This window comes from Podarcis raffonei, chromosome 5 (assembly GCF_027172205.1).
Source record: "Podarcis raffonei isolate rPodRaf1 chromosome 5, rPodRaf1.pri, whole genome shotgun sequence".
Classification (NCBI taxonomy): domain Eukaryota; kingdom Metazoa; phylum Chordata; class Lepidosauria; order Squamata; family Lacertidae; genus Podarcis; species Podarcis raffonei.
The window spans coordinates 17,849,531-17,870,610 of record NC_070606.1 but is presented as its reverse complement, the minus strand read 5'-3'; positions in this window follow the sequence as shown (position 1 = coordinate 17,870,610).

Below are 21,080 nucleotides of genomic sequence, written 5' to 3'. Positions count from 1 at the left end.
TCAAAGTGGAGGCAAGAAAAACCTCTTGGCAATTTTTTTTTATATATATATAAAAGTTGGGGGTTGTTGTTGTTGTTTAAAAACGCACACGATAAAGATGAGAAAATGTATCTTATGAATTAGAAAACAACATCTCCATCTACAGAAAACTAAAACGAGGCACACATTTCAGTCTATTCCAACTCATATACAGGCTCTTTTTCAGTGGCATGCAGTGATATTTTTTTATGTCAGTGACAACACACATGTGACATCACGAACTTGACATCATGAATGTGATGACATCATGAGTGTGAGTATCGTGCCTCCCTCCCTAAGCTGGACAGAAGTTTCCTGGGCTTTGGAAAGGAGGCACCTGGGGAACATTTAGGGGACTAACCTAGTCCCCCTAGTGATCTAGTTCATTGACCGCTTATCACTGGTCTGTTTGGGCTGCTGGTCTGGGGTCAGCAGAGCCTTTTAAACTAAGGCACAATGGTGGGGTTCTGTTGCCATTTTAAATGCACCCAGTCCTCTGGGTCACTACACCCCCCATATAGTGACTCCACAGATGGCAGGGCCACTGTTGATGCTGGAAGTCTCATAAGCTCACCTGGTGTTTAATACAAGGTTGAACTAAAGAACCTACAGCTCAACAACAACAACAACAACAACAACAATCCCATCTGACTGGGTTAGTTAAGGAAACAGTGCTTTGTAGGGAATAGAGTAATTGCTTTGGAAGTTGATAATCAGGCATCCGCACAACATGGCCAGTCCAACAAAGTTGATGTTGAAGAATCATTGCTTCAACACTTAAAAATGGAAAGCGTAATGCTGGTGGTCGACAAAAGAGGTTTAAAGACTCTCTCAAGGCAAATCTTTAAAAATGTAGTATAAACACCGACAACTGGGAAACACTGGGCTGCGAGCGCTCCAATGGGAGAACAGCTTTTGTCATGGGCTTTGAAGATGCTCAAACTCAGGACGAAAAGGAGAAACGTGCTAAGAGGAAGGCACGCTTGGCAAACCCTCACCGTGATCAACTCCCACCCAGAAACCTATGTCCCCTCTGTGGAAGGACGTGTGGATCCAGAATTGGCCTTTGCAGACACTTAGAGACTCACTGTTAAGACCGTGTTCATGGGAGACAATCTTACTCGGCTACGAGTGATCGCCAAAGAAGAAGAAGAAGCAACTTTGTGGAGATCAACCATTCAGTCCAAGCATTCTTAGGTAAATTTAGGGACAATTGCTGAAAGGTGGTGAAGATACAGCACTTGGGGAACAATCTGAACAGAAAATTTATATCCCAACATTTCACCTTGACGTAGTTTTGATGGTCTGGATACCTAAGAATAATATAACTGCCTTTTGCAGATTTTTTTAAAATGACCATTATAATTTTCATATTTGGATACTCCTGCCCTGGTTAGGTTAATGCTATTTGCCTGCAATCATAGAATTGTGGAGTTGGAATGGGGACCCAAGGGGTCTTCTAGTCCAGCCCCTTGCAAATGTATTGTTTTTTAATTGCTGTTATTATTTATTGAATTTCTATACTGCCCTTCATCTAAAGGTCACAGGGCAGTTTACAATATCAAGTGTATGCTCTGCTAAACAGAGCCCAATAGCTCTAACGTGGTTCACAACACAGTCAAAGATATTCATTTAAGATAGTGATTTTTAAAACAAAAAACACTAAGGACAAGCTGCACATAAAAGATCCTTACTCCAAAGTAAGGGCTTATCTATGGTGGTAAGAGGGTGCAAAAAAAGAGGAAGCTCTCATTATTAATATAATATAATATAATATAATATAAATATGATATTTTAGATTTGAGCATGTAAAGCAAGTCTCCATGACATCACTAATCTACAGTCATTTCTAAACAGTTTTAGACAATTTGTATTTTAGTTCACGGATGAAAAAAGGGTCTTTTTCTGGACCTGCTCATAAAAAAGTTGCCAGATTAATCTTTACAGCCCTGATCCCAGTTTGGATGCACAACATCTTGGGCTTCTTGGGATGCCTTGAAGCACAAGAGCAAGATGTCTCAGCCAATTAAAGCAGAGGAAAGGGAGGACGAAGCATGACAGCTTCGTAGCTGGTCCTGGACCGCAAGCGTTCTGCCCGATTTAGAAAACCATTATAATAAAAAGGTTGGTTGCTGTTCCTCAACTGGCTTGGTTTCATGAAATATTCAGATGCAGCCATTGAAAGGGAGAATGACTATATGGCAAACCGACATGGCATTAATACCGCACTCTTACTCTGTTGCATTTGTGTCGCTGGCTTGGCTTTTTGTGTTCTCAGGAGCCCATTTCCTCAGAAACATCAGCACAAAGGCGGACAATTCCAACAAGAAAGAAAAATGGGAAGCACCGAAAGAAAGCAGCAGGGCTGCATAAGGAGCTAGCAGGGTGAGGAAAGGAACGTATAAGAAATGGAAGAAAGGAGAAATCACAAAGGTTTTGAGGAAATGCTCATCCAATCTGCAGATGACACCAAACTGGGAGAAATAGCCAATGCCATTGAAGAGAGAATTGGGATTCAAGATGACCTCAACAGATTGGCGGACTGGGCCCAAACTAACAAAATACATTTCAATAGGGCCAGTGCCAGATTTATGTACCTCTGGAACGAATTAACCCGAGGTGTCACTGTAACTGCAAGCAAGTTGAAGGATTAAGAAACATTAAGGGCCAGGTCAAACAAAAGACACAACAAGTTAATGTCCATAATAAATGTCTACTTGGGTATACAGTACAGTGGTACCTCGGGTTACATACACTTCAGGTTACATACGCTTCAGGTTACAGACTCCACTAACCCAGAAATAGTGCTTCAGGTTAAGAACTTTGCTTCAGGATGAGAACAGAAATCGTGCTCCGGTGGTGCGGCAGCAGCAGGAGGCCCCATTAGCTAAAGTGGTGCTTCAGGTTAAGAACAGTTTCAGGTTAAGAACGGACCTCCGGAACGAATTAAGTTCTTAACCTGAGGTACCACTGTATAGGCTTGGTAGACTGAAGCCTAGGGCCTCTAAATCTAGGGGGCCTCACCAGCCTCCCGCTCCCCAGTGTGCAGTCTCCCATCTCCCAAAATTGCAAACTCAAGACTTCATGCGAGGGCAGGGCAACTCGGGCCTTTAAATCTAGGGGGCCTGGCCAGGACGAAGGCTTTATGAGCTTTACGAGGTATCTGACCCTCACCTGAGCCTACTTCCCAAGCTACCAAGCCCCACCTGGGCTATTTCACTATTCAGGTCAACTTTACAAGGTTTAATTCCATTCCTCTCATCAAACCGTTTTTTGGCTGGTCTGCTATAATCCTGATTCTGGAGCAAAGCACACAAGCCACCCCACCCCCAACAGATCCATGATTTTCAAAATTTTGTCCATACAAAACACCATCTTTGGCAACTGTGCATTTTCTGTGATACAAATTTACATTAAAACCACGCTTGGTCAGGGTTGTCACACACAGTAAACTCTTAATTCGGGCAAGTAAACGACATCTCTCACTTCCTTACAAACAGTTTTTCTACTTGCAACACACTTGAGCGAACCTGCTTCTTTTCCTTGCACAGATATTTTGTTGCCATTTGCAACTGTAAATGTCTCTGATGAGTTTGCATGTAACTCTGCCATCACCAGATTCACTCCATAGCGGCTGCAAACGTCAGCATGAGTCCCACTGCAACGTTTGATGTATTACAGTATTTTAATATATATATATTTTGGAAGCCGCCCAGAGTGGCTGGGGAAGCCCAGCCAGATGGGCAGGGTATAAATAATAAATTATTATTATTATTATTCCACCCGAGATTTAACCAAAAACCTGACATGGTCTGATTCACACACAAGCGTATCCAAACATCGGCGTAAGCCCCCTCCAAGGTTTGTTGGTCAAAACTGCACATTTCACAGCGCCCCACAAAATGTCTCCTCAGGGCCCTAATCTGTGGGGTCAAGAGTTAGCCAAAAACTCGACATTGTACGATTCACTCCAAGGCAGCGCCAAACGTCAGGACAAGGCTCCCTTTGATATTTGGTGTCAAAAATTCCACGTTTCCCGGTGCTCCACAAAATGACCCCTTGGCGCCGTAACCCGTGTGGTGAACCTTTAGCCCCAAACCCAATGTCATCCAATTCACTCCAAAGCAGTACCAGACGCCAGGACAAGTCCCACCGCAATGTTTGGCGATTTTGAGTGAATTGGACAATATCGGGTTTATGATCCTAAGATGGAGAGAAGTGGAGGGGGGAGCCTGGCCAGGAAGCCTGACAGTAAATTGCTTTAGTCAGTAAAAGAGGTCAGCTGGCCAATTAAAGAGACCGGAAAAACTGGGGAGTTGGCGGCCAGCAAAACTGAATCTGCTGAAAGTGAAAATCAATGCATACAGTCAAAAAAAAAAGTCTAAATTTCTCATGCCAGACTCCAAACAAGCACAAGTTGCAAATGATTCGAGAGCCTTCCTTGCTCATTCACTGCAGTTATTCACGTACAACTCACTAAGAATTACAGGAACATGCTTTAATCTTCCCTAAGATAAAATTCCGGAATTAAGATCACCGGAAGAAATATCAACAACCTCAGATATGCAGATGACACAACCTTGATGGCAGAAAGTGAGGAGGAATTAAAGAACCTTTTAATGAGGGTGAAAGAGGAAAGCGCAAAATATGGTCTGAAGCTCAACATCAAAAAAACGAAGATCATGGCCACTGGTCCCATCACTTCCTGGCAAATAGAATGGGAAGAAATGGAGGCAGTGAGAGATTTTACTTTCTTGGGCTCCATGATCACTGCAGATGGTAACAGCAGTCACGAAATTAAAAGACGCCTGCTCCTTGGGAGAAAGGCGATGGCAAACCTAGACAACATCTTAAAAAGCAGAGACATCACCTTGCCAACAAAGGTCCGTATAGTAAAAGCCATGGTTTTCCCAGTAGTGATGTATGGAAGTGAGAGCTGGACCATAAAGAAGGCTGATCGCCGAAGAATTGATGCTTTTGAACTGTGGTGCTGGAGGAGACTCTTGAGAGTCCCATGGACTGCAAAAAGATCAAACGTATCCATTCTTAAGGAAATCAGCCCTGAGTGCTCACTGGAAGGACAGATCGTGAAGCTGAGGCTCCAATACTTTGGCCACCTCGTGAGAAGAAAAGACTCTCTGGAAAAGACCCTGATGTTGGGAAAGATTGAGGGCACAAGAAGAAGGGGACGACAGAGGACAAGATGGTTAGACAGCGTTCTCGAAGCTACAAACATGAGTCTGACCAAACTGCGGGAGGCAGTGGAAGTTAGGAGTGCTTGGCGTGCTCTGGTCCATGGGGTCACGAAGAGTCGGACACGACTAAACGACTAAACAACAACAAGATAAAATTGTAATGTTAGAGATTTTTCAAGAACATTGAGACTTATCTTTTTCCTCCAGTTTACTACATTAGTTGTAGTCTAAAACATATTTTTGGCAACCTGAAATATGTATATATATATGATTTTATATAAATCATATACAGTAGATATAAACTCACAGACATGCACACACATCAATTATATTCTGTATCCTTTAGGAATAACTAGTTTTAAAAGATATCAGAACATAAAAACATTAAAGCCTTTGGTCATAATCTCTTAAAAGTTTGCCTGTGGTCCACTATCGAAATTGGGCATGAACTAGTCAAAGCTAAATGCTTGTAAATCCCATTGATTTAATTGGTGAAGATATAAACATATGCTTTTCTCTTCCATTTAAATCAACGGGGTTTGGCCTGCTTCCCTACATAAAAGAACAAACTAGAGGCAAAAACATATGAGCGTGAGCTCAAACATTATAAAGATGACACAATAGATCATGTGTTGTATTTATTACTGTGTTACTTATGAATACATAGTTTATCAACAGAACATTGTAAACATTTATTTCCCAAGAGCTGGAGGAACACTGGTCTGGCCTGTAACTGATAGAGCCTTTGCTTTTAGGAAGTTCTGGGTGCAGAGTATTTCTTAATGTATGGACTGGAGAGCAAACAGAATTCCTTAATTTCAGATTTGTTACCCTAATCACCTTACCGACAAAGGTCCGTGTAGTTAAAGCGATGGTTTTCCCAGTAGTGATGTATGGAAGTGAGAGCTGGACCATAAAGAAGGCTGATCGCCGAAGAATTGATGCTTTTGAATTATGGTGCTGGAGGAGACTCTTGAGAGTCCCATGGACTGCAAGAAGATCAAACCTATCCATTCTGAAGGAAATCAGCCTTGAGTGCTCACTGAAAGGAAAGATCCTGAAGCTGAGGCTCCAATACTTTGGCCACTTCATGAGAAGACTCCCTAGAAAAGACCCTGATGCTGGAAAAGATTGAGGGCACAAGGAGAAGGGGACGACAGAGGACGAGATGGTTGGACAGTGTTCTCGAAGTTATCAACATGAGTTTGACCAAACTGCAAGAGGCAGTGGAAGACAGGAGTGCCTGGCGTGCTCTGGTCCATGGGGTCAGACATGACTAAACAACTAAACAACAACAACAAAATGGATTCTGTAATAAACACTGCTCTGGGTGTCTGCTTCTGAGAACTGTAAAGGGTCCATTTAGATTCAAAATTACATGGGTTGGGTTTGGGGTATGGTTGCAGACCCTCCAAGTGTCCCTTTCCAAGGACAGTTCGGAATTTACAGAAGCCGTCCCAGTTTCTGATTTGATCCCGGAATGTCGCACTTTTCCTTAGGATGTCCATATGTTCATTGGAGAAATGTTGGAGGGCATGGTAGGATGTCCCTGTTTTGATCAGAGAAATATTGACAGGTATGGATTTATGCAACCCCTGAGCCAAAGAGAAAAATAACTATACAACCTCTGCAGGGAAGTTTTTTTTAACGCTTCTTGCTTTATTATGTTTTTATATATGTTGTAAGCCGCCCAGAGCGGCTGGGGCAACCCAGTCAGATGGCTGGGTTACAAATAATAAAATAATAATATTTTTTATTATTATTATTATTATTATTATTATTATTATTATTATTGACGTCCTATTTAATAATTTCCATTGGAGAAATGTTAGAGGATATGCAAAAGCCTACTGGAATATGAAGGTCTTCATCTGCTGGCAGAAGAAAGGAGCCTGTCTAATTACTCTAGGGATGGAATTCTAGAGTCTGGGAGCAGCTACAGAGAAGGCTTTGTCGAAGCAATGATTCTTCAACATCAACTTCGTTGGACTGGTCCTGTTGTTCGGATGCCTGATTATCGTCTTCCAAAGCAACTACTCTATTCCAAACTTTAAAATGGTAACCGTAATGTTGGTGGTCAACAAACGCGGTTCAAAGACTGTCTCAAGGCAAATCTTTAAAAATGTGGTATAAACACCAACAACTGGGAAACACTGGCCTGCGAGCGCTCCAATGGGAGAACAGCCTTTATCAAAGGTGTCATAGACTTTGAAGACACTCGAACTCAGGACGAAAGGGAGAAACATGCTAAGAGGAAGGCACGCTTGGCAAACCCTCACTATGATCAACTCCCACCCAGAAACATGTCCCCACTGTGGAAGGACGTGTGGATCCAGAATTGGCCTCCACACTCACCAATGGACACACTGTTAAAACCGTGTTTATCGAAGACAATCTTATTCAGCCACGGTTGATCGCCAAAGAGAGAGAGAGAGGGTGGCAGGACCGAAAGAAGGTAGTCTTCACAACCAAGCTGGGCTGACAGAGCCACTAAATAGATTTGATCTGGGCAACCGGGCAATTGAAGCCAAGATTCTTTGCACATTCATCCTAGATGAAGACCAGCTAAAAGCTATCATGTTGCCTCCCTTACAATTTCCCATCGTGCCGGACATCTCCCCACTCCCCTGCACACTTTTGCACAGACACTTATCACAAAATAGATCTCGCGGAGGGCAAGGAAAGTCGTTTGCTGTTGTGGTTAAACATTAAAGACCGCACTGGGCTGTCACTTGCAATTTGCATTTACAAACAGCTGTACTGAAATCTTCTATGTCCAGCAACAAGCTTTCTTCTGCGCACAAAAAATAAATTTGTTCATCCAATTAGCAATAAATTATCTTGACTTAACTTCATTAGTGAGAAGCATTTTTTTTCCAGATCCAGAGGACTAGGAAAGCGGAAAATGAATGCTAGTACAGCCAGACTGCTTGCTATCTATCTATCTATCTATCTATCTATCTATCTATCTATCTATCTATCTATCATCTATCTATCATCTATCATCTATCTATCTACCATCTATCTATCATCTATCATCTATCATCTATCTATCTACCATCTATCTATCATCCATCTATGTATCTATCATCTATCTATCATTTATTTATTTCCCTCTCCGTGGGAACAGTTTCAGTCCTGCAGACCCAGCTCAGCACTCTAAGCTGCCACCTTCCTCTCCCACCTTATCTTCTGCCTCAGGGTGGGTAAGTTCAAATCTGCAGGAAGGAAGGTTTGTCCTTCATTTCGTCTCAGTGACTGCACGGCCATGTTTGTTTGTTTGTTTTGTAGGTGACTTCTCAGTGCTCACAACTATGTTTGATTTGAAACTCCTTTTGTACTTCAGTTGTCACTTTTCCCTCCTCCCAGAGAGAGCATGGGACAGGGAGGGCAAAACAAAACAACAGAAAGAAATGGCGAGAGGGAGAAGGGGATCCTCCAGGAATGACTGGGATGGGAGAAATGTCACACACATATCAGCAAGGACCCTGTTACCATAGAGGTTTCTGGTACTCTTTATTTAGGGAACCAGCCAATCTCCCTGCCCTCTCCATGCATGCGAATGGAGAAATTGCTCTCCCTTTTAAATGGCTGGTGGGGGGAAGCTCATGCACACCAAAAGGACTCCTTTTACCACAAGGGTCAGTGGTGAGGCTCCTCCTCCCCACCGGTAATTTTTTTGAGAACTGGCCTTGTCTTTTCCCCTATGCAGGTAATGGAGAGATGGCTCCATCCATTAACTCTTATTAAGCTTTCATTAATTGCCGTATTTTTTGCTCTATAAGACTCACTTTTTCCCTCCTAAAAAGTATGGGGAAATGTGTGTGCGTCTTATGGAGCGAATGCAGGCTGCGCAGCTATCCCAGAAGCCAGAACAGCAAGAGGGATTGCTGTTTCACTGTGCAGCGATGCCTCTTGCTGTTCTGGCTTCTGAGATTCAGAATATTTTTTTTCTTGTTTTCCTCCTCCAAAAACTAGGTGCGTCTTGTGGTCTGGTGCGTCTTATAGAGCGAAAAATACGGTAACTTTTCCAAAGTGACCTTTAAAGCACCACGCACTTGCCATGCAATTAGAAGTCATCGCAGAGATGTTTGCCACAGAGTTGTGTGGTAAAGAAAAGCGATGGCTCGGTGCCCTCTTCCTTTTTATTGAACTTTCCCGTGGGATGCAAAGTGGGCTGGCATAATAAATAAGGAAGCTGGGATGCGGGCGGCGCTGTGGGTTAAACCACACAGCCTAGGACTTGCCGATCAGAAGGTCGGCGGTTCGAATCCCTGCGACAGGGTGAGCTCCGTTGCTCAGTCCCTGCTCCTGCAGTTCTAGCAGTTCGAAAGCACGTCAAAGTGCAAGTAGATAAATAGGTACCGCTCTGGCAGGAAGGTAAACGGCGTTTCCATGCGCTGCTCTGGTTTGCCAGAAGCGGCTTAGTCATGCTGGCTACATGACCCGGAAGCTGTACGCCGGCTCCCTCAGCCAATAAAGCGAGAAGAGCACCGCAACCCCAGAGTCGGTCATGACTGGACCTAATGGTCAGGGGTCCCTTAACCTTTACCTTTAATGCTCCATTGCACGGGGTGCCCCATGAGAAGGAACGGTGTTTGCAAAATGTACCCGCACCACAACACCTCACACCCTAAAAGAGTTTTGATGTAGTTCCTTGTATAGGAAGAGTAGAGAGATAATGGAGAATAATACATTCATTCTTGGGTGGCGTGGGGTTCCTGTATTTTTAATAGTTGTGTAGAAGATGGAATTTCAGCAGGTGTAGCTAGTCATGCTCAGGGCTCTTTAGTTTTTAATACCTATTATATTTCTTCAACCACGTGCCGGACACGGGTGGTGCTGTGGGTCTAAACCACTGAGCTTCTTGGGCTTGCCAATCGGAAGGTCGGCGGTTCGAATCCCCGCGACAGGATGAGCTCTTGTTGCTCTGTCCCAGCTCCTGCCAACCTAGCAGTTCGAAAGCACGCCAGTGTGAGTAGATAAATAGGTACCATTGCAGTGGGAAGGTAAACAGCGTTTCTGTGTGCTCTGGCACTAATCGTGGTGTCCTGTTGCACCAGAAGCGGTTTAGTCATGCTGGCCTTGTGACCAGGAAAGCTGTCTATGGACAAACGCCGGCTCCCTCGGCCTGAAAGCGAGATGAACACTGCAACCCCATAATCGACTTTGACTGGACTTAACCGTCCAGGGGTCCTTTACCTTTACCTACCTTCAACCATGGGCAGCCAGAGGATGATGCTAATGGCTGTGGTTATAGGTGAGGCTGTATTTGGTGAGGCTGATGATGAACCAGGTGTCTTTACTCTCCTAAATATGGAGCAGCTTGAGAATTTGCCCCTCAAAATATATTGGGAGATATCAGTGCCACTCCTTTCTTCCTCCTCCTCCTCCTCCTCTTCTTCTTCTTCTTCTTCTTCTTCTTCTTCTTCTTCTTCTTCTTCTTCTTCCTCCTCCTTTGGCTGCTTCCCCCCACCAGTCCCACCAAACTGCATACACATTTATTTATTTTACAGCTTGACAAAGGGAAAGTAGACTACAAAGAAGCGACTGCTTTTTGGGATTCGGGTTTTCAGCCAGTTGAAAGGAAGTGCAGAACACCTGACAACATCCTCAGGTTTCTAAAGCTCACCCATTCTACAGGGGTAACTGACAGCCCTTTCAAGGAAGAAGCTCCTGAGTACTTAATAACAGAGAATTAACAACCTGACAATAGGCAAGGCACTTGCTCAGGCATTAGTAAGAAAACAGAGTGACACCTTCCATGAAAAGCTCCTTGAATGCCATTTAAACTTGTCACATTGCAGAAAATAGAGCTGCAAATTGATAAAAAGAAAAAGAAATCAGGGCTGTTCATTATGCAAGCTAAATGTCTAATTTTCTTAAATTGCATCCATTTTTCGCATGTTAAAACAAGAGGCCTTCTTTGACGGAAGAAATAGCAGCGAGGGGAAATTCTGGTGGTCTATGCCAGTTAACCCACTTAGGACAAGAAGAACTACAAGGGTTAAGGCCGAAAGACTGGGAGGAGCAGGCGTCATTGCTGCAACAAACATGTTCCTGCAACAAGAGAAATGATTTGGGCAAGGCGCAGCACAATTAAAAAATATTGTCAAGCTAATAACTGGAATATCGATGGCATAAGTAAATATTGTGTGACCAAGCGGCGACAGCCCCAGCCCCCAGGGATCATAAGGAATAAAGACTCTGACAATGTTATATGGAATTAAAATTAGGCCACAACTTTATTAATCTTCCAAATATAGGAAGACCTTGGCTTATGCCTTGGGCGTGTATCCCTCCCAACCCACCAGCCGGGGGGGAACTGGGGCTCATCAGGGTAAAAGGGATGTGGGGGTGCTCTGCAAGACATAAGTGTAGCAGGCAGCCCAGCCCATATCCCCACACACAGGGTAGTTCACTGACAACCTTTCGGTGTATGGTCAGTGACACCCATTATATATAACCTCTTTAAGAGCGGACCCTAGAGTCGGCCACGACTGGACCCAATGGTCAGGGGTCCCTTTAGCTTTACCTTATTTCCATTGCAAGCACACTTCAGTGTAGGTCCAGCTTGTACATTCTGCAAACCAAAAAATAAAGCTATTCCTGGACTGCACCATGAAAGGTGACCATTTGCATGTCTCAAGCTTGCATGGAGCAAATTATCTCGCACATCTTTATGCTCTGCTAAAATTCTCCCCCTGACTCATCAACGGGAGGCCATTCAAACATGCAACACACACTGCTAGTCTGAAGTGTTCAATCGAGGAAAATCTTTGCCGTTTGGTTCTGCTAAACGCCTCAACTGAGCCTTGGAGCCAAGCGACGCATGGCGTTAACCGTTAACCGCTTAAAACTACTGTGCCGCTTTTCTGCTAGAGAAAAACCAGCTATGGGCCCCAGATCTGTCAAGTGCTCTCAATCTAGACTGTTTTCTACTGAAAAGCATCGCCTGCCTGACTGCTACTTACCGCTGATTGTGATAAACAGAACTTCTGGAGGCAGAAAGCAGCCAGGGAGATGTTTTTCAGCAGAAAACAACCTGACGCCTTGTGAGATGCACTCTTGGCACAAAGAAGGATGACAATAGATTGGGGGCTTGCTTCGGGGACCTCATGTTGGCTACCCCTATCTATAGAATGGAAAATTCAGACACCACCGAAAACAGATGTGTGCATTTGTCCCAAAAGTGGTTCACAAATGAAAGCATATGAAATTAAAAGCAAACAAGTGGTATTGCTAAAGTAAATGCAGGTTTATTCTCTGGCTCAGTAATTCTCCAACTTCTTGTTTTAATGTGAACCAACATTCCCAAAATAATGTCTTTTTCTTCTTTGGGGAATTATAGGGACAGAAGTACCTAAACTGTTAAGAAACTTATTCTTGTATGCGACTACAGGGGCAAGAATGTTACTTGCCTCAAAATGGAAAGAAGCAGAAGTTCCAGCAAAGGAAGAATGGATACAAAAACTTAATGGAATATGCAGATATGGCAAAACTTACCGGAAGAATAAGAAATCAAGACAACAAACTTTTTATAAAAGAATGGAAATGGTTTATTGAATATTTACAGATAAATTGTAAACAGATAAGAACATTGGCAGGATTGTTGTAATAACCTGCAGTTTTATAAGAGTATATATTTAGAGTAGATGAATAAATGAGCAAATTAAGTTAATTTGGATATGCAGAAGATATTAAAAATAAATTTAAGAAACTGCAGAAAGAGGGAGAAGGAAGTCAAGTTTAGAAATGTTAACATGATTGTAAAATTAGTGAAATGTATAAATCTGAAAAGCATAAATAATTTTTTTAAAAAAATGAACTGACATAATTCACACTTTCAGAACCAATATATAGGCTGTCCTTTTTAATGAGAACTTTTCTGAATTCTGCAATGCAGTTGTCCAGCCAAAACAGCCAGTATGGAGTAGCAGCAGGATTTCCTCACTTTCAGAAGAGTCTACCTGTTGCATCTATATGAAAAAACAAGATTGCCTTCTTCCCAGGTATGGGATTCTTTGACAATTTGGAGGGGGCAGAGTTTTCATATCCCTAACAGATAGCTCAATCAGTAGAGCAAGAGGCTCTTAATTCCAGGGTTGTGGGTTCAAGCCCAATGTTGGACAAAAGTTTCCTGCATTGCAGGGGGTTGGACTAGATGACCCTTGTGGTCCCTTCCAACTCTACAATTCCATGATTCTATGAACTATGCTCATGGTCAGCTCTTGGAAGCTGGAGAACCAGCATCTGGAGATGCAAAGAGGTGGAGGGAACATTTTTTCATATGTGGTGGACCTGTAAAAGGGTAAAAGATTGTTGGGAAATGATCCATATTGAATTAGAAAAAAATATTTTAAAGTACTTTCCCAAAAAAAAACCCCAAGTCCTTTCTGTTGGGGATAATTCAGACTGAAATTCCCATTATTTATGTATGCTACTACAGTGGTACCTCGGGTTAAGTACTTAATTCGTTCCAGAGGTCCGTTCTTAACCTGAAACTGTTCTTAACCTGAAGCACCACTTCAGCTAATGGGGCCTCCTGCTGCCGCCGCGCCGCCGGAGCACGATTTCTGTTCTCATCCTGAAGCAAAGTTCTTAACCTGAAGCACTATTTCTGGGTTAGCGGAGTGTGTAACCTGAAGCGTATGTAACCTGAAGCATATGTAACCCGAGGTACCACTGTACTGTGGCTTGTTTTTTGATAGCCCCAAAATGGAAAACGAGCAATGTCCCAACCAAAGAAAAATGGCAAGTTAAGTTGACAGAATATGCACAACTTGCAGGCTTAACATATAGAATAAGAGAACAAGAACAACATACATTTAAAGAAGATTGGAAAACGTTTATTGAATATATGGGAAATAACTGTGTGCAGCTGAAAACACTGGCAGCGTTAAGATAAATCCAACAGTGTAAATAAGTTTGGATGGATGCAATAATGGAATACTGAATGGTATACTTTTTGTAAAATATGCAGGGATTTATGATATGTAAATTGAAACATGGAAAGAGAAGAAGGGAAGTCATTGATATCTTAAAGATGTAAAATGAGTATTTTAAATTGTAAAACAGAAAATTTAATAAAAATTATATACAAATAAAAGAGAAACTAGCATCTCTCATCTACCAGCGCCACTTGAAAGCATTCTCAACTTTAGCGCTGAGTGCCATTTTATCTGCCTTATACCACACCAACACACATAAGTTTGGGAAGGGGGGGAATATAATCCTTATTTTAAATCTCATTTCAGCACATAACAACACCCTCATTCATTTGTATTTTCCTTTTGGGCCAGTACTACTGTCACCTGTTGATAGCAGGAGGTAGCAGAACAAAAAGCAGACCGATCTAACCTGTGGGACACAACTCACGAAGACTCTCCTGCCTCGGCCCTGTGTATATATCTCGCATTCATTTCAAAAACACAAGAGTGTCCCAGGTTGCGAGCTGAGGTTGAAGGAATCCCAAGTCTGCTACGAAGTACAGAAATGTTAAATCTTGCTGTTTGAAATACAATCAGACGGTGGCAGCACTGGGCCACGTTAAAACTTCTCTTCCAAAACCTATAATGCAAAGTTATCTGTTGCTGGACTTTGGACCTGAAAAATCATTCTCAGCAAGGCACCCCCGCTTCCCTCTCTCTCCCTCTGCAGACAAAAAACAAAAAAAAACTCTGCTGGTTTCAAAGTGTTAAGGCATTTGGCTCTCTGTTTAGAGCAGGGGTCAGCAACCTTTTTCAGCCGTGGGCCAGTCCACCACCCCTCAGACCTTGTGGGGTCCGGACTATATATTTGGGGGGGGTGAATGAATTCTTATGCCCCACAACCAACCCAGAGATGCATTTTAAATAACAGGACACATTCTGCTCATGTAAAAACACACTGATTCCCAGACCGTCAACAGGCCGGATTGAGAAGGCGAATGGGCCGCATCCGGCCCCCGGACCTGAGGTTGCCTACCCCTGTTTTAGAGCCACAGATGCTAAGCTCTTTGTCTTAGAAGGAGCAGCACAGCTGACAGGTAAGACTGATGTCTAGGTGCTCCCAATTTGCTTTCTAAAGCAGCGCAACGTAGGTGCTTTTTTTTCCCCTACTGGAGAATGTTTTCTCAATCCCTTAACGCGCTTTTTGCATTGTACAAATTGCCACTGCAGGAACAGTTCTATAAATCTCCAGGTGCCTGGGCCTCTACTCGATGTCCCCCTGACCTGCAGTCCTTGGCAAGCAGAGGACGGGGTTCATGCATCTCGATGACGCATGACTCCCCTCCCGACAGTCGAAATGGATGTTGTTATAGTAACCCCGCTAGGGCAGGGTGACTGAACATGATGTAGTTGGGAACCCAAAGTGGTCCCTCCACATCGCATCGCCCTGCGCAGTGGCAGGAAAAGCATGCCCTATTTTAAAAGTATGGACTTCTGGCTGCAAAGGAAAAATTGGAATATGCTCCTAATTCTCACATTGAAGCTGCAGCTTTAGTTGCATCTACATCTCCAACTTGAATTCACATCTTGGAAAGAAGAAAGGAAGAATCCTCTCAGCAAGGTCTGGTTTCAGGAACATTTGCATTTGTAAAATCTAAATTTAAGTTGAATGGGGCAGTGAGTTTTAATAATGTGGGTAATTTTTCTTTTCTTTTTGGTATCCCTTCCAGACACTTTAATCACCCAAGTTGTCCGCCGTAGTTTTTCTTAAAGAAACAAAATAGAAGAAAGAAGCTTGATGGAAAAGTCCTGCCTCTTTTCTTCATTTATAGCCTGGGTCTGGCTTCAAAAGCATCTCTAACTTGGACCATAAACTTCGTTTATAAATACCATTTTTCCTTGAAAGCTATATCTTACTGCAGTGGCCAAAGTTTTGTCATGTGCTAGATTAAGATGCCTGACAAAAATCAATAATGCTGAGGTAACAACATTGGTTTCTGCGAGGCTCTCAATTACTTTCTCGGTTGTTTGTCACCGGGAGAATATATGATGGGTTGTTTTCCCTGCAGGCTGTAAAACTAGCCTGTTTGCCTTCCATCAACTCTGCATATGTCACTTTTACACTCCTAAGTGTATTACTGATGTGTGTGTGTGTGTGTTTGAAGAGCCACGAAATGTGATCCAGTGGGCAAACCCTCCTGCCCAGGTCTTACTGAAATGAGGGGCGCAGGTAGCAGTGGCGTCGCAACAGGGGGGCAGTGCGCCCCAGGTTACATGTCTGCGGGGGTGACAAGAAGTCACCCTGTGGGGGCTCGCGGCAGCATGAGCAGCCATTGCGCCGCCACAGCTGCATGTGGAGGATTCTTCGTTCACAGCTACAGCTGCGAGCAGAGAATCCCTACACCGTCTGTACGGAGCTGGAGCAGCGCTGGCAGCAAACCGCTATACAGCATATGTGGGGAGTCACACGCATGCGCTGTACGTAGCGACACCCGTCCTGGGTGTCACAACGTCTTCCTTCACCCCTGGCGGGTAGTGCTCTGGTCTAAACCACTGAGCCTCTTGGGCTTGCCAATCAGAAGGTCAGCAGTTTGAATCTGTGCAACGGGGTGAGCACCCATTGCTTTGTCCCAGCCCCTGCCAACCTAGCAGTTCGAAAGCACACCAGTGCAAGTAGATAAATAGGTACCACTGTGGCAGGAAGGTAAACAGCGTTTCCGTGTATTCTGGCTTCCGTCACAGTGTCCCATTGCACCAGAAGTGGTTTAGTCATGCTGGCCACATAACCCGGAGAGCTGTCTGTGGGCAAACGCCTGAAAGCGAGATGAGCGCTGCAACCCCATAGTCACCTTTGACTGAACTTAACCATCCAGGGGTCCTTTACCTTTACCTACTGAAATGAATGGGAACCAAGTAAGAGCACCCTACTTGCTCTCCCTGGGTAGCTCTCATGGGATCGCTCAGTTGGTAGAGCACGAGACTCTCAAGATCATGGCTTCAAGTCCCACATTGGGCAAAACGATTCCTGCACTCAGAATCCTTTCCAACTCCACAGTTCTGTGGTTCTGTGGTTTCCATGGAGGTTGCACAATAGACCGCAGGTGAGATGTATCTAAGGAAGGAAGAACGGCTTATTGAAATGAAGGGAGTAGGCAGAACTGGCAAAGCTCACAGCGAAAATTAGAGATCCAAATGTGGACTGGAAACCTTCTGCGGAATATCTAAATAACTATCCTCATGGCATGAAAACACGAGCAGGATTTGAAATATGAGCGACAGCAGAAAGACACAAAGGCTAATAAATTAGGATGCGTATAAGGAGAGTTATAAGTTAAAATATGCAGCGTTGAAGGTAAACATTGAACATCATGGAGACAGGTGGGAAGTCAATGGATAAATGGGCAAAAAATTCCTTTTTAACCAGGCCTTTGGTTTGATCTGTTTGACATCCTGTACTCTTTTTAAATGCGGCTCTTTTCTGGGAGGGTGTTATTGTTGTTTTTATTCTGATTATATACGTTGTGATCTTTTCTGTAAACCGCCCTGGGACCTCTGGGTATAGGACAGAATACAAACCCAATTAATCAATCAATTTAAAAATATTGTTGATGGTAGAGTATGTAAACTAAACTTTTTTTTTTTAAAAAAAGAAGAAATTCATAGTGATTGTATCTCTATTTAAATTGCAGTCGTTATTTCTAAAATTCTCTTCCCTTCTCTCTCAATTAGCATATGTGAAAAATTGGCACACTCTTTTCTAACCTCCTCCCCTAATTTTTGGTGGTGCCTTTTGGTCTCCTTCCTGCTTCGAATACGGATCGAGCCCCCTTCGTCCCTGTGTCGATCATGCCCCATCTTCTATTTTCCTAGCTCATGTGCATTTTGGCGGTGCCGGGCAGCCTGTTGAAAGCCATAACATTCGCAAGGAAGCTTTTGGAAAGCACACGGTCATGTTATCACCCTGCTGGGATGTCTGCATCCATCTCAGCAAGGCCCAGCTGGCAAGAGGAGCGTGTTGCTCACGCTGAGACCTTTTCTTCTTTTTTTGTCTTTGGTCCTCTTTCACCTGAGCAACGGCAGCAAGAGCCAGAGGACCAGGGGAAGGGTGCCAAGAAGCACAGAAGGATGCAGCTGGTCTCCCGTCTCAGAGGACGTGTGCCCATATAACCTTCCTGCTGGATTGCCTTGTTGGCCCATCATTTGGATGGAGGCAGAGGACATTTCCCCTGTAACCAAACGGGGTCAGTAACATTGTCCTCCTTCTGAGCCAGGCTGCCACCCGATTCACAAATTGATCTTCTGTTACTGGGCATCTGTTTGCCACTCCAAGCATGCTATGTTTGGGGGGGGGGGAGGCACTGGACCTCCCCATGAACATCTCCTTTGTTCTCTTATACACTGGTAAAGGTAAAGGTAAAGGGACCCCTGACCATTAGGTCCAGTCGTGACCGACTCTGGGGTTGCGGCGCTCATCTCGCTTTTTTGGCCGAGGGAGCTGGCTTACAGCTTCTGAGTCGTGTGGCCAGCATGACTAAGCCGCTTCTGGCGAACCAGAGCAGCACACGGAAACGCCGTTTACCTTCCCGCCGGAGCGGTACCTATTTATATACTTGCACTTTGACGAGCTTTCAAACTGCTAGGTTGGCAGGAGCTGGGACCGAGCAACAGGAGCTCACCCCATCGCAGGGATTCGAACCACCGACCTTCTGATCGGCAAATCCTAGGCTCTGTGGTTTAACCCACCACAGTGGCACCTCAGGTTAAAAACTTAATTTGTTCTGGAGGTCCGTTCTTAACCTGAAACTATTCTTAACCTGAGGTACCACTTTAGCTAATGGGGCCTCCCGCTGTTGCCACGCCACCGCCGTGCGATTTCTGTTCTCATCCTGAAGCAAAGTTCTTAACCCGAGGTACTATTTCTGGGTTAGCGGAGTCTGTAACCTGAAGCATCTATAACCCGAGGTACCACTGTAATAGCAATGGTGCCCACCAGAGAGACACCCAACCGAATGGTAGGGATGGGCTCAGAAATGTGTATTTTGGATGAGGTCTCGTTTGTGACCACTGTGTCTTTCTTCACCTCACCTGTCTTCTTCCCCTTGAACTTTGCTTCTTCTTTCTCAACGTCCTTCGGGGAGTCCCTGCCCCCCTCTCCCTGCTCCCCAAAGCCTAGCACTCGATTTCGTTCCTGGACAGCAGCTCAGCCAATTGCTGCTCATCTCAAACACCTAATAGAGAGCCAGTGTGGTGTAGTGGTTAAGAGTGGTAGACTCATAATCTGGTGAACCGGGTTCGCTTCCCTGCTCCTCCACATGCAGCTGCTGGGTGACCTTGGGCCAGTCACACTTCTTTGAAGTCTCTCAGCCCCACTCACCTCACAGAGTGTTTGTTGTGGGGGAGGAAGGGAAAGGAGAATGTTAGCCGCTTTGAGACTCCTTCGGGTAGTGATAAAGTGGAATATCAAATCCAAACTCTTCTAATAATGCCGGGGTTGCCGGGAACAATATATTTCAGCCACTCAATGTCTGGGCGAACAGGGATTTATTTATTTTCCATTTCTCCTGTTAATAATAAGGGTAATGGCTATGCATAGCTGCCTTTGGGTGGCTGAGTGCCTCAGAGGTACTACACTGTGCAGTGTGCCCAGCTGCCCTATAAGCAAATTAAATGTTTATAGGGGGTGTAGATCTGGCACCCATTGCAAAGAATTTGGAGCTCCCACAACCACCACTTCCTAATAATGCCGCTGGTGGAACGATTTCCAACCCCCAGTTAAAAATGAAACTCTACTGAGAGGATAAACTCAAAGGATCCCTCGGAATCCACACACGGACGGGCTCTTCTTCAAGCGTCTCCTTTTAAAAGAAGCAAAACTGGACTTGGATGCTCTCGCTGCCCTTGTAAGAGGTCGCAGCTGAAAGGAAGATGCCGTTTTTCACATCTGCTCTGTTGACAAGAAACCAAATGGGCCCTTTTGGACGGGCAGGAGGCTGTTTTGGCAGCTGCGGCCTTCGTTCTCCGACCCTTCTGAACTCAGGTGGGAAGGGCAGCCCAACGGCGCTTTTTGCTGGCTCAAGCCTATTAACCGAAAGTTATCATTTCAGTTTGTGCTTTTCTCTATAGCATGCCGTTTTTGGATGGGCAACCCGATCTGCCGTCTCGCCTTGCCTTTGGCATAGCCGCCGACAATTTAGCAAGCTGCAATTTGTTTGTGTGAGCTCATCATCTTTAAAGAGCAGGCTGTTGGAGGCGTTGAGAGCGTGGCTGCAAGAGAAATGTAAAGGTTCGAGTGATGCTTTCGGGAGATTGGAATATACATAACGGTCTTAACTAGAGGAGTTTAGGCTCCAGAGTATCTATTGAACTTAAGTGGTGGCAAACCCACTTCATCGCTCGCTTGATTGCCCCATTCACAAAGACTCTAGAGATAAGTGCTTACGTCAGCCCAATATTTACATCCTCCAGATTGTGGCCAATTCAACATAAAACTGCATACCTTCAACAGAGCTTCCAAATGGCCAAAGCAGCTAAGCGTCTCTGGCGATAATACAGTTGACCATTTTAACAACGAGACATGATTTTGTATTGCTTTCTTCTTTCCTTGGGGCAACATTTTTGCGACAGCATCTTAGATTTCCAAATGTGCCTGGGGTCCAAAAAAGGGGGGGTGGGGGGCTTGGGTGTCCCAACCAAGGAAGAATGGCAGACCAAGTTAATGCAGAAACAGCAAAACTAATGGGAAGAATAAGGAATCGAGAAGAAAGAATTTTCAACAAAAATTGTGGGCTATCTTAAAAACTATTGTAAACAACTAAACACATTAGCAGGATTAATCTAAAACCAAGCAGTTAAAAAGTTTATTTAAAAGGAAACTAGAGAGTAACTAAGTAAAAGGTGTAAAATGAGAGATGCCATTTTGGAAAGGATTTTATACGAA